We start from the raw sequence: 12,799 nt of genomic DNA, 5'->3' as shown, positions 1-12,799 counted from the left end.
GGGGCCGACTATATCTATTATCTTTGTAGCAATGTTTATATTCAAGCGTGCTAATATAAGCGTGTAATCATACATTCCATCAATGTCACCGATCAAGTTAAATTTTGTAAAATTCAGTTCCGAGTAAAAAATCATCGATTACGTGATTTTCACATGTACAAAGCCGGGAAAATAAAAATAATTTCGTTAGATAGAGCAAAATTATTTTCCGAGAAGCATTTACACAGAATGTGGAGTGACTGCTGATTCTGGGTAGCGTTTTTTTCATCCCCGAAAGAGAAATAACTATCTAATACATTTTGTTTTCGTCGCCCCCTCTCCGTCATTTAACTCTCTTCGCGCTTCTTACTCTCGTTAGAGCCTTATGTATTTTTAACATATTTTTGATAACACTTCGAAACGCATCAATCATCGTTTCGGAAAATGGAAAACCTGTCGCCACTTTTCCGCCGCCGTCGCCGCTGCGCGGTTAATGGCTTTCAAAGAAATCGGTGAAACCGATCTTGACGTTTTAGTCGATTCGCCAGAACCACTTTAAAATAACATTTGGCATGCTTTACTTATTTATTTATTTTATTTTTCGAGAAAAGGGGGTTTTGCAAAATATACTACTACTATCAGCTTAACTATCAGTCATATGGCGATGCCTGTCAGTGTTTATTGAGTGCGCGAGTGATGAACAGCTCTTTATCATTTATTCAAAGCACGCTGCTCTAATAAAAAATGCTACATATCATTGAAAAGATATCTTGCATCCCACGTTTGATCTAAAAAGGCTATACATTAGCTATAGGTTTTTAACTTCTTTTTTAACCAGACAAGTCAACATTCTAGCTTGAGAGAAAGTGTTTCTCTTCGCTCGTGATAAGAAAAATCGAAGAGAGGAGAACGTTATAAAGAATTAAACACCTTTTCGAAATCAGTCGTGGAATTTTGTGTTCTAAGAACGCCGTCAACGATTTCTCGTGAATAATTTATAGATGCTATGGCACAACTTCAAATGTAGTTTGCACAATGCTCTTAATTCTTCCTAATATCAATGAAGAAAAATCATAATTAAGAGTTACACAAACGAGGTCAACGGAAATGATCAAGTAAACTCAAAACACATTTCATAATGACCATCTACTAATGACCCGCAGTGGTCTAGCCATCTAGTGCACTTGACGAGAATTTAATCAAGAAAGTAGTACAATTTTTCATGTTTGTTTCATCACTAGAACGCAAATGACTTGATAATATCCAATAATAATCACATAATATAAGATTAAATACTAGTGAGAAAATCATAAGGCGAAGTTTTGACAAAACTTCTTTTTTTTTTAATTTTTAAATTGATGTAAATTTCAGGATTTTCCCCACGAATTATTTTGCTTCTCCCTTTTATAATGCCCACCAGTTTTCCCAAAGCACAAGGAAAACCGAGCAAACGCGAAAATGTCATGCTCATGACCAAAATCCAAAAAAACTCTTCTTTTTAAAAAAAAAATTAGTCGGGATGAAATATTTTCAATGGAAAAACTATAATTTCATTTTTTTACATTCTCAGACTAAAATTCTGAAGCGTGATAGAGAGGCATCGATTTGTACTTCCGTTTGTCACTGAACGGTTATGGTAGAGCTACGGTTACTGACCGTATATCCTACAGGATATGTCAAAAGTATCTGTAGAACTAAAATAAAAGGATGCAACGCAATTCGCGTTGACAGTCCAATTGGTTCACGGAATGGCAGCGTGTTTAGCTCCGCAACATAGGGTCGTGAAATTTTGAATGTAGGATTTTTTTTTTTTTACAATTATTTGTAGGTTGGGTTTAGCAGAGGGCGTAAAATATTTTTGCTGACATGGCGTAGGAGACCCTGAATGTGGGCATGGTTTAAGAAAAACAGCTGAAACATTTCGATGAAAGATTCACGGTATCCAGTTTAAGAAGTCCTCGTTTAAGACGTTTTCTCGTTTAAGACGTTTTCTTTTTTAAGACATTTTCTCGTTTAAGACATTTTCTCGTTTAAGACGTTTTCTTTTTTAAGACGTTTTCTCGTTTAAGAAGTCTTGATTCCAGACTATCGATTTCATATATATATATATATATATTCACCATAACATTTCCCGCTTAATGCACTTATACTACGCACACAGGGATGCCACCTACCCGCTACAAAGAGTCTAATTTCGGAGAAAAATACAAATAACTTTAAATATATAATTTTACTTAGTAAGCCCAGGTTTTGCAACTACCTGGGTTCTAGGAACTTGGAAGAGCCAATGTTCCTACATGCATAATTTCAGTAACATCACTAACTGTCCTGACATGCCCCGCCATACATCCTGGAGCCGGGACCATAGGCTAAGATATTTTATGGACATTAAGACAGGATTTTCCACCTACCCCTTTGCGAATTTATAGTGCAAAAATATACTAGGATTCATCCCAGTCACTTGGGCTGGAGCCCTGCCAACCTCACAATATAGGAGATATGCATCCGACGACGTACTAAATATGGTCCACTGTATACGCATATACTTTTACGATTCATTAAAAAATCCCAGTGTTTTTTTTCTACGATCCAGTAAAGGACCCTAAAATTATTTCTTCGTTCATATTAATGTTCAAAGCGGGAATTCTAAGCATATACTACAATTGGAAGCCGCTGGACCCGACTTTACCGAAGTTTATTTCGCTGAAAAAAACAGAATTTAGTAAAGCAGGAATAGAAATAGGGGGGTCTCTGTTTACTTCAAAATAATAATAATAACAATCCAAGAGAGAGATTGAACGTGTTGTTCAATGAGCGCTTTCCGGGCGTTATATTGTTTCGCAGAGCACTAATGATGAGAAAACAAGAGGACGTAGAGCAACAACATAAAAAGGCTCATATTTTTCTCACATTAGATAAACAACGGAATTCATTGTCTTAGTAAAGGACCACAATAGCACAGACATCGAAATCACACGCATACATACATATAGACAGACATACACAAGAGACACTACGGTTCAAGTGCGTTTCCGTTTTGCAAGAGTGGCCCTTAGTACGTGTTGCACATGAAAATTCAGCCGATACCGAGACAAAGGGGAGAGAAAAAAGTTCTTAGATCGTGTTTTTTTGTATCGAACAATTTTCTCAGCTTATCTTCGGCGTGTGGTTAATAAACCATTAAAAATATTTATATTTAATATATGCACATAGCAAGAGTGCTTTTGATTTTTTCCATCGGAAATATTTCTTCCCTAACAGCATTCCTTTCAGACTCGACCAGATTTCTCATCGATCCCTTCACTCAGTGTGTTCAATTAACAGCGAACGTTCCAAGAACTAAAAATAGAATATTTTCCCGGCAATTTAGCAAAGGTTCTTCAATAATTTGATTTCTTTAAAAAATATATATATATTTATCAAAATTCATTTCTATTCCGCTGTGTAAGAGGGTATTTGAAAGTAAAATATTTGCTAGCTTTCTCCATCCAAGAAAGACTAATCATATTATTGTCTAGGAATGTTCTTTCTGTTCGCCAGACTGAACATTAAACTTTTTCCAGGCTATTGTGATTTTCCGGCTGAGGCAAACAAAGTAAAGCTTATCGTAATCGGATTTATCTTGGTTCATTTCTTTACGGACTATCTGACCGACGAACTTCAGTCGATACGGACACAAACAAAGGAAAGGAAAAAAAAAGTAGCCATCCAAATGACTGTCAGTCGATCCTTTCTTCAAATGCAAATAGGCTATGGCATTAATGCATTAAATGACAGTGAAGTAATACAGACATTACTGTGAATAATTGAGGACTCCCGTTGTCCATTCATGCGGTCGTTAAGCAATCATCTACGCTACTTTGTGCGCTTATACGATGACAATTTGGGTCAAGATATAATTTTGCTTTTTACTTAGCATTTCAATCAATACGTAGCATATTCTGTCATTACCGAGATAAAACGTAAAAGAGAGAAGAAAAGTAGTATCCAAATAAAATGCAAATGGTATATTGTCATTACATTGAGCTACGTTTTGCGTGCCATAGTCAGACAACAATAACGGACCTAATGTCCCACGAATCAATACGGTTAGCAATTTACAGCCTACCTAAGTACAGTAATACCCCGACATACGCTACTCCGAGTTACGAGAGAGAGAGAGAGAGAGAGAACTTTGAGTTACGCGATTATTTTGTGATAAGTGCACATCTTTCAAATTCGGGAATAACCACAGGATAATTGCTGACCCAGTTGGGATTATTAAGTTATGATCAAGAAAGAATTGTTTAGTTGATAAGAATAGTCTATGTACTGAACTACGATGATTTTTGAGAGTATAAGCTGGGGAGTTGTTAAAAATGGAAAAAAAACTTCACCATGATTTTTAGAAATGTTATTCGAAGGCTTGGTGGGGCATCTGTCATTTTTGCAGACTGATATGGAGTCCAGATATGAAGTCGTGACCGGACTGCAGATTCTGGAGTCCAACCTTATAGCCAGCCTTAAAAAATTCGTTAACGCTCATCAATGATAACTCACCGGATCTGCAACTCTAAATTATTTTCAGCTCACGAGTATTCCCTTGCCTCCGAAACCGAGGTTTTATGAAAAGCATTTGGAGCTTACGTTAGTTTGCAGGGAATATGGACTTTTTCAAAGACTGGATTGCGACCATGGGGGACACAATTTTATGACGCCATCACAATCAAAAACAACTTTTTACTTACGTTTTAGTACGTTGTGCAAAAATAACTCTGCACACACATTTTTATTATTTTTTACCGGAAGATTGGTGTTTTTCCCAATATTTGGTCGCAATTAACTAATATGTATATGTCTTTGTACGCAAAATCAAACTCCGACATGCGAATTCGACTTGCACGGGCATCGTCAGTTAGTCCCACCCATAGACATAGAATAATATTTTCGTTGCTACTCTATGGTCTCACCTATCGCGTAACTCTTCGGAATATTTTTCCTCCTGTGTTGAATTTATTTATTTTTGAAGGGTGAGGCAAAAGACACAATGATGATATAATTAATCGATATCAATCCTCCATTGAAACGATTTTTAGAGCTTTTATGTCCGTGTTCCTGTGCGTTTGCTAGAGTTGAAACAAAAATTCTTAGCATAAAAAGAAGAGGCATTTGTAACCAGTGTATATGTTACGGTAAATGTCATAAATAGGTGATTATATACACATTGTCGTCGGTTCTTATGCAGAATCACCAATTGTCTCAGAAAGTTTGATAAATTTTCCTACATTTATCACTTTTATCGGTCATTATGAATAATTACCAAATAAAGTGGATAAGCATAACAAATATGGAAGAAATCACGCTGAAATATCACTTGAATTCAGCTACTTATCGGAATCTCCTGTACATGATAGATGCACTACACATATACAGTATTTCGTCATGAAAATTGTTAGAGCAAAGAAACATAAGTATTATAAGGATAAAAACATATGAATTATTATCGTTCTTGTAATGTGTTAGCTTTCCTCACATTTATCATCATTTTCAAACATAGTCAACATCACCGATCGAATCCATCATCTTAAAGTGAAATTTGGGTAAAATTTAAGTAATTCGTTCACACGATTTGTCATATTCCCAAATACAGGCTAAGCAAATGTTACAAATTCGCAAAGTTTAACATGAAACCCACTGAAATAGTCGGTGATTATGCATAATCAACGGATTTATCATATTCACCCTAACATATATAGTCACATATTCTATAAACTAAAGATTTTTTTCTTGATATGCAAATAGACAATGACATAAATGCATTAAATGACAGTGAAGTAGTACAGACATTACTGTGAATAATTGACTCCCGTCGCTTCCATTCATTCGGTCGTTAAGCAATCATCTACGCTACTTTATGCGTTTATGCGATGACAATTTAGGTCAAGATCTTTTTTTCCCACTTAGTCTTCTAGTCAATACATAGTATATTCTGTCATTACTGAGTGAAAACGTGAAAGAATAGAAATGGTATCCGAATTAAATGCAAATGTTATATCGCCATTACATAGAGCTTCGTTTTGCGTGTCATATTCAGGCAACGACGGGTCCAATGCTGCACGCATCACTACCGTTAACAATTTTCCAGCCTAGCTGTGCATTTTTTTTCCACTTGTGCTTAGTTTATATATTTATGTTTGCAGGGTGAGGCAAGACACGGCGATGATATAATTAATCGATATCAATTCTCTATTGAAACGATTGTCAGAGCTTCTTATATACGTATCCCTGCGTGTATATTATAGTTGAAACACATAAATATTCTCAGCATGATAGGAAAAGACACTTGTAACCAATGCATATAATCACACACTTTCCAACGTGGCGTGAGCTGGAACATCACGGGGCTGGCCATTTTCACACTAATAGGGAAATTTATTGCTACACACACGAAAGAGCCTGTAAATCACTATTGTACGCTTTGGTATAATTACACGTAAAGCATGAGAATTTACGCATGCGTAAAATAAGAAAAAAAATTGGTAGAGCGACGTCTTATCTTTCAACATGTTTCTGCATGAAAAAATAATTATTTTTGTTTAAAATAGGGGTTTTTTTTAACCGTAGCTTTCGAGATATCCCTACGGGTTCCACGAAAATTGGAAATGAATAACAGTTGCAAATAGTTCGGACAATGTTCTGAAGAACTTCTTCAGACATTATTTCAAGGTTTCAGCAAGGGTTAACAAAAGATCAGAGAAACGCTGAATTTCAATTACATGTGAATGATTCATTCTGTGAATTAAAAATGATTCATGAATTTCAATTACATATTGAATGATTTTCCAATTAAAACTCAAAATTGTGTTTCTATCGCGTCATAAAAATTCCATATCTACGGTATTTATCCCATGCAGAGCAATGTAATATCAAATCAATCCAATCAGTACCTCTGAAATATTGGCATATAATAAGGTTCATGGTATTGAGCAATGGCAACCATGCAGATTCCTCTTGTTCAAAATCAGAGCCACCTTTTGGGATATACGATAAGTACGTCCGTACCGGCGCCTCACATTTTCGATAGTAAAGAAGACTAAACAAATCACATAACTACAGAAGCGAACGCAGGTAGTGGCACAGGGCCCCCGTCACCCCCTCCTCAGATGGTCATAAATTAAAAATATTTTTCTGTGAAAAAATTTGGAAAAAAAAACAAAACCTTTATATGCCGTATTAATTCGTTTCCTTCAGTTAAAAATAATTTTTAACATTTGTAACTCAAGATTTTTAAGGAAGAATGTCTTCCAGAGACCCCAGATATATATCAGTGTATACTCTCCAAAGGTCAGTCCTGAGTACGCCTCTTCATAATTACCAGGGTATAAAAGAGAGAAAAAAAATGTAATAAAACAGAGAGTAGTGTGCTTCAACTGGTGAAGTGGAATATTAGAATTTGCCAAAATTATTTGTCCCGCGAAGGGGACCCGCTTCTGAGGAGCGCGACCCCGCCAAACCTTGCTCTGTACATTAGATGAGTGCATTGCTACCTGAGCTAGTGCTTCTGATGCGTGAATTTTCACTTGCAAATTATCAGTGAATATTTTTCTCTCTTCGTTTTGATTATTCGACTCGTGGAACTTCGTTCATAGGTCGATCGGTTATTCGATTTTCACATTTATATGACGTTTGACTTGGGTCGCAATCGCCTAAAATACGTTATAGTGCTGAAATAATTCATTTATTCGACATAAAACCTCGATTACCGACTGGAAACTCCAGTTTTTTTTGTTTGAAAAAACGTTATTTATATCGATCAAATGCGCGGAATTTCTGCATAAAGAAAAGTGTTGCTGGAACAGTTCTTCTTGCATATTTCCACTGCAAAAGATATAAATTTTCGGGTGATTGTTGACATACTCGACCATTTAAAATTGACACTTAAGTGATTTGTTTATTTCTTGTTGCTAGGAATACGCAGACACGGCGAGCCCCAAAGAAAATGGTTTTAATTGTTTGAAAGACGGTCACATGTCCCTTCAGAATTTTTCCACCCAATGGTTTCAGTGTTCTCCCCCAGAGGTCGAGAAAGTTCATTTAAAGCAGTTGAAGGGTCCGCGAATAAGAGACATATACGCTACACACGCGCGCACACACAGTACTGTGTCAGATTTTTCTATTGTTTCCAGTGGAATTATCATTCGTTATGGTGCTTTGCTTGCTGGATGTTGGAGATGCAATTGAACACATTTATAATATTTCGTGTTCCTGTTGGGGTTGGGAGCTATAAAAGAAATCCCTGTTGTATGACTTATGCAGTTACACGACGTTTCGACCCGGCCTCTTGAACGTCATATAAACAAGGCTCCGCCGTACAAAAGTATTTGCAATCTCAAAGAATGTGACTGACTACTATTAAAAAGAATTAAATAACGAAAAACACATAAATTTGAGTGACAAATGTTCTGTCAAATTCGTGAAGTAGAGTCGAGAATATTAATTTAAATGGAAGCTCATTGAGAGTAAGATTATATGAGGAGGAGAAAAAAGAAGACGTTTCCATCTGTGCGTAATTCTATCCCGCTCAGGACATATTTCCATCATGAATGATAGTTACGATAGCGGTTCTTGACAATCTATGAAGTTTTACAAGAAAAATAGAGACGGAGATTTTTTCAACTCCACCACATCCCCCTATCTATACATTATGTATGGTATTTATTCTCGAAAGCCGAAAAACAGCCAAGGTTAAGTTTAATGAGCAACGCGTCCCTGAATTTCCTTTTGAAGGTTAATCGCGGTCGGCATGAGCAGCGTACGCGAACAAAATAGAACGCTGGTCAGGTGAGTTTTTCTTTTCTACTCTCGGTTGCTCCATTTTAATATACGCTCCAACAGAATTCTACGGTCAAGGAATGAGTAGAAATGATAATGAATTGCTGTCTCGTATTGACTTAAAACGGAAAAGAAAATAACTGATGGCATAATCATCCGTAACAATGGGAATGTCTAAATCTGAAGTATCGTATTCACCTGGGTGCCGTGTAAGCTGGAGGATCTGGTGCAAAACTTTTGAAATATTTATAAGTATCTAAAACTTTGAGATTCTAGCTATAAATAGACGAGATCAGGTCGGAGGAACCAATGTTATTTCAACGATCGATCAAAATCCTTGAATTAATCTCAATCAATCGTTCTGAAGAAAAAAACTATTTTGTCTTTTACAGTAAGTACACAAAAGAGAAAAATAATCCAGATTTTGCTGCGAAACTACTAAAATGGCATTGTATGAGAAAAACTCGATTTGCATTTTCACATGAGGGAAAGGAAAAATTTGGCATTAACAAATGCGTAGTGTTTTCGTTAAGTTGCCACATAATGTAACGAATGATTTGTTTGCGTGCGGCTCGGTATCGTAGACACAAACACACACGGAAACTGATGACAGAGATAACGAAGATTCCAGAGCGTTATTGTTCTCGCCGACTTGTTAATTAGTTCAAAGAAGAAAAAAAAAGAAATCCCCAAAGAATCTTAATAGTTAACGTCAAGGGTTCATTAATATGAAACGGAAAGCGACAGCAGGAATGTTACGCTAGTTTTATTCGCGACGAAACGCAATTATTCGAGAAATCACAAATCGAGCCCATCAATCATTTTACTTTTTATTATAGGGCAGGAATGACTCCACACAATGAAGTTTATCTAATCATTTCAGAGCTGTGATTTTAGGGTTTCTACTACAGTCGAATCCCGTTTTAACGAATACCGAAAATCTCGTTTTCACAAACACTTTTCTAATCTTCCAGATAAGCTTACATAGGAACAATGCATAAACCTGGAATTCCTTTATAACGAAATTTCGTTATAGCGAAGTGATTTCTCCGGTCTCTTGGAGTTCGTTATAACGGGATTCGACTGTACTAAACTGTACGTGCTCCTCGTAAACATTCATCAGGGAAATTTAAATCTCGGCATCTGGAGGCATGTCGAATAATGCGTGGATCTTGGAGTACCAGTAGGAAAGTAAAGTCGATAGAGCCTGGCCGTGTTTGGTTAGAAACAAAAAAAAAAAAAATGTCAGTAGAAACAAAAATTATTCCAAGAACATTCCAGTCTCCAGGGCTTGAGCCCTGACAGCCCTATCCTTGTAAGGGACCATAATTATAATCTATTTCTAAATAACGCCGTAGTCAAAGCCGCAGGTGTAATACGTCAATAAGCAGGTATATCAATCACAAAGGTGCATCAATCTCCAAATCATGGTGTAAGGCCCTGAGATAGAATTTTCGACCTTTTAACGGGCCCGCGATATCGATTTTACAGAAAATTAAAAAAAAAAATTTTCTCATCAAAAAATAAGGTTTATCTTGAACATTTCAATAGTAATTCAGTAATAGTTGAATGGAGTTTCCGTACATTGCTGTATTTATTTCAAGGGGAACTTTTCGCTCTAGCCTACCTAAGCAATGAATATCTAAAAAATATTTCACATTTCGTCAGCAAACATTAGGAACAAAAGAAATATTCCTTCAATTATTACAGTAATCAAAAAAAGAAAAAAAGAGTAGATTCGATGTTATTGAGAGAGTTTCCTTGTAATTTTAACTGTATTTAATTTTTAAACGCGTTTCTATTTCCATACGACGTTTCCACACATTCATGCTTCTGTTTCTGGTTATCTCTTCGTCAATAAAGTTATGCGTCTATTTTCAAAATTATCCCGCATTTAAGCTGTAATTGTTCGATTTTGTCTTGGATATTCAAGGGCCGGACACACCCCGCTTTGTATCGCAGAGAGATATAACTTTTTCCGCGAGTGAACGTTACTATATGCTGCAATTCAAGAATCCTTCAAAGAAATAGCCATTTCTACGTACTGGGGATCCATCAAAATACAATCTGCATGATTAAAACGGAAATTCCGAAGAAGCTTCTGCACTAACGTCAATTGAAGAAAATGAATTGACAATCGATAATTTGTTTAGTATTAGCAAAGAATCTTAAATCCCCGTCTTTCAATAGCCTCTCATGAGCCCTAATGGCAAAATAAACCTTATAATCACGTTCAAAATGAATTGGTATTGACGCCCATAAATTGAGGTGTTGGTCGACGTTGAGATTGTGAAAATACGGAGAGTATCGTTAAGCAGGCCTAAAAGAAGCTTGGAAAGTTGAGAATTTCTACATATTATCGAATAAATATGGTTTTTATGGCATCGAATTGAGCGTTAAAACCACGGTCCTTTAACGATAGGATTTAGTCTAGAGAGGGGTGGTATAATTCCCGGAAAGCACGATGCGGCTGAAAACAGTTACTGTCCAACAAGCAATTTCCACTAACATAAATAAAGATTTTGCTATTTTAATGCAAGTTCGGATAGATTTCAAGAGTCTTTTGCCACCAACAAGGGGCGAAAACTTTTTCTCGTTGTTTGCTCAAGTTAGGCTTCAAAATGTTGTGCAGTACGCTATACGAGGCCCAGTTATACTCTTGATCTAGAAAAAAATCTCAACAAAAGAGAATGATCTTATGATTCATCAAACCTACTATATTTCTTCCAATAGGAAAAATATCAAAGAAAATTCAGCTTGTTGACCGGACCAGTCACGCGGTTGATCCTCCTAAAGAAAATAACTTCGAAGGAATCGACCAATAACTATCTTCGGAGTCTTCTCAACCGCAGAAAAGTTTCAAGATTATTAGTCATGGATAAGTTTAGTCAGAATCGCAAGGAAGCCACAGACAGGAAGAAAATCATTTCCTCACCGTACTACTGCTCGGATAATCAAAGTCATCAAACATATTCAGAGAAATACTCAAACGAAATCGAAAAGCACGTTGAACCGACTTTCCAAACTCATTATTTTACACACACACACACGCACAATCACGTACAAACAAAACTCTTTCAAGTATCAAACCGTCAAACTTACCACAAGGGGTCTCGAAATCACAGCACTTCTCCGAATACAGACGTGATTAGCCGCAGGTAGACGGTGATATTCCACACTCTGGAAAGAAATCCCGAAGTGTTCACTCTCACGTTCACTGCGTTAAAGTTGTACAAATGCTCCTACCGCAATCATCATTGCAACTTTGGCGAAATAAAAATTACGAATATTCTTGAATTAGCACCGCCGTACAACGTTTTACTTGATGAAGTTCCACGAATGATAAACACATTCACGTATATGTATCGTATAAATACGAATCATGGCACTGTTTCGAATAAAAACCGACAAGTTAATATCCATAAAAAAAAAAAAAATCACTTCAAACGATGACTGAAAAAAAGTTCTCACGGTTCCTCTCACCGTTGCTAAAAACAACCAAAAATCCAAAAACTTTCACAAAACTTCAGTCTGAAAAGGTTTCATTTCCACACACAAACACAAAAATCAACGAAAAATCTGAATAATTTTTTCCCTCTTGAATTATTTTGAACAGAAATTAGGATTCAGACAAAAGAAAGAAAAAATTGTCTGTAAAAATAAAAAAAAGTCGTTTCTTTGTTCTTTGATAATAATATTATTTGATAATAATTCAGCTAAATCTTTTTCCCGACTAACTCACAGGGTCGAAAGACGTAACGCCTTGGGGAGCGAGCAATAATCGACTGCCTGCCGACGATCGAGAGGGGGGAAACGAAACGACACTGCTGTGGGGGGGTAGTGCGAAGACGGGGCGGGGACGCCGTACCCTGCTGCACCCTAGCGGTCATGCACGGAAACAGGGTGGAACGTCCTCGATTAGAAAAGCCACACTGGGAAGGTAGCCACAGCGAAGACACACACATACCATTTTTTTACTAGTAGTAGCCAGCTCTAGATAAACTAGAGA

The 12,799-nt window shown here is 36.6% G+C and overlaps 1 protein-coding gene across 1 annotated transcript in view; it reads right to left on the bottom strand.

Annotated features, from left to right (window-relative positions):
• The window catches only part of LOC149078668 (plexin-B-like), a 242,442-nt gene extending 229,865 nt beyond the window's left edge, over window positions 1-12,577 (bottom strand). The window contains exon 1 of the mRNA XM_089240809.1: window positions 11,893-12,577. The gene's annotated coding sequence lies outside the window, so the exon portion shown is untranslated. The remainder of the gene's footprint in view (window positions 1-11,892) is intronic.
• Between the last annotated feature and the right edge of the window lie 222 nt (window positions 12,578-12,799).

This window comes from Pholcus phalangioides, unplaced genomic scaffold, assembly GCF_987345545.1.
Source record: "Pholcus phalangioides strain wild (caught in Gottingen) unplaced genomic scaffold, Ppha-v1.0 ptg000013l_1, whole genome shotgun sequence".
Taxonomy (NCBI): Eukaryota; Metazoa; Arthropoda; class Arachnida; order Araneae; family Pholcidae; genus Pholcus; species Pholcus phalangioides.
The sequence above is the reverse complement of the archived record's forward strand: the minus strand, read 5'-3'. Positions and strand labels throughout refer to the sequence as shown.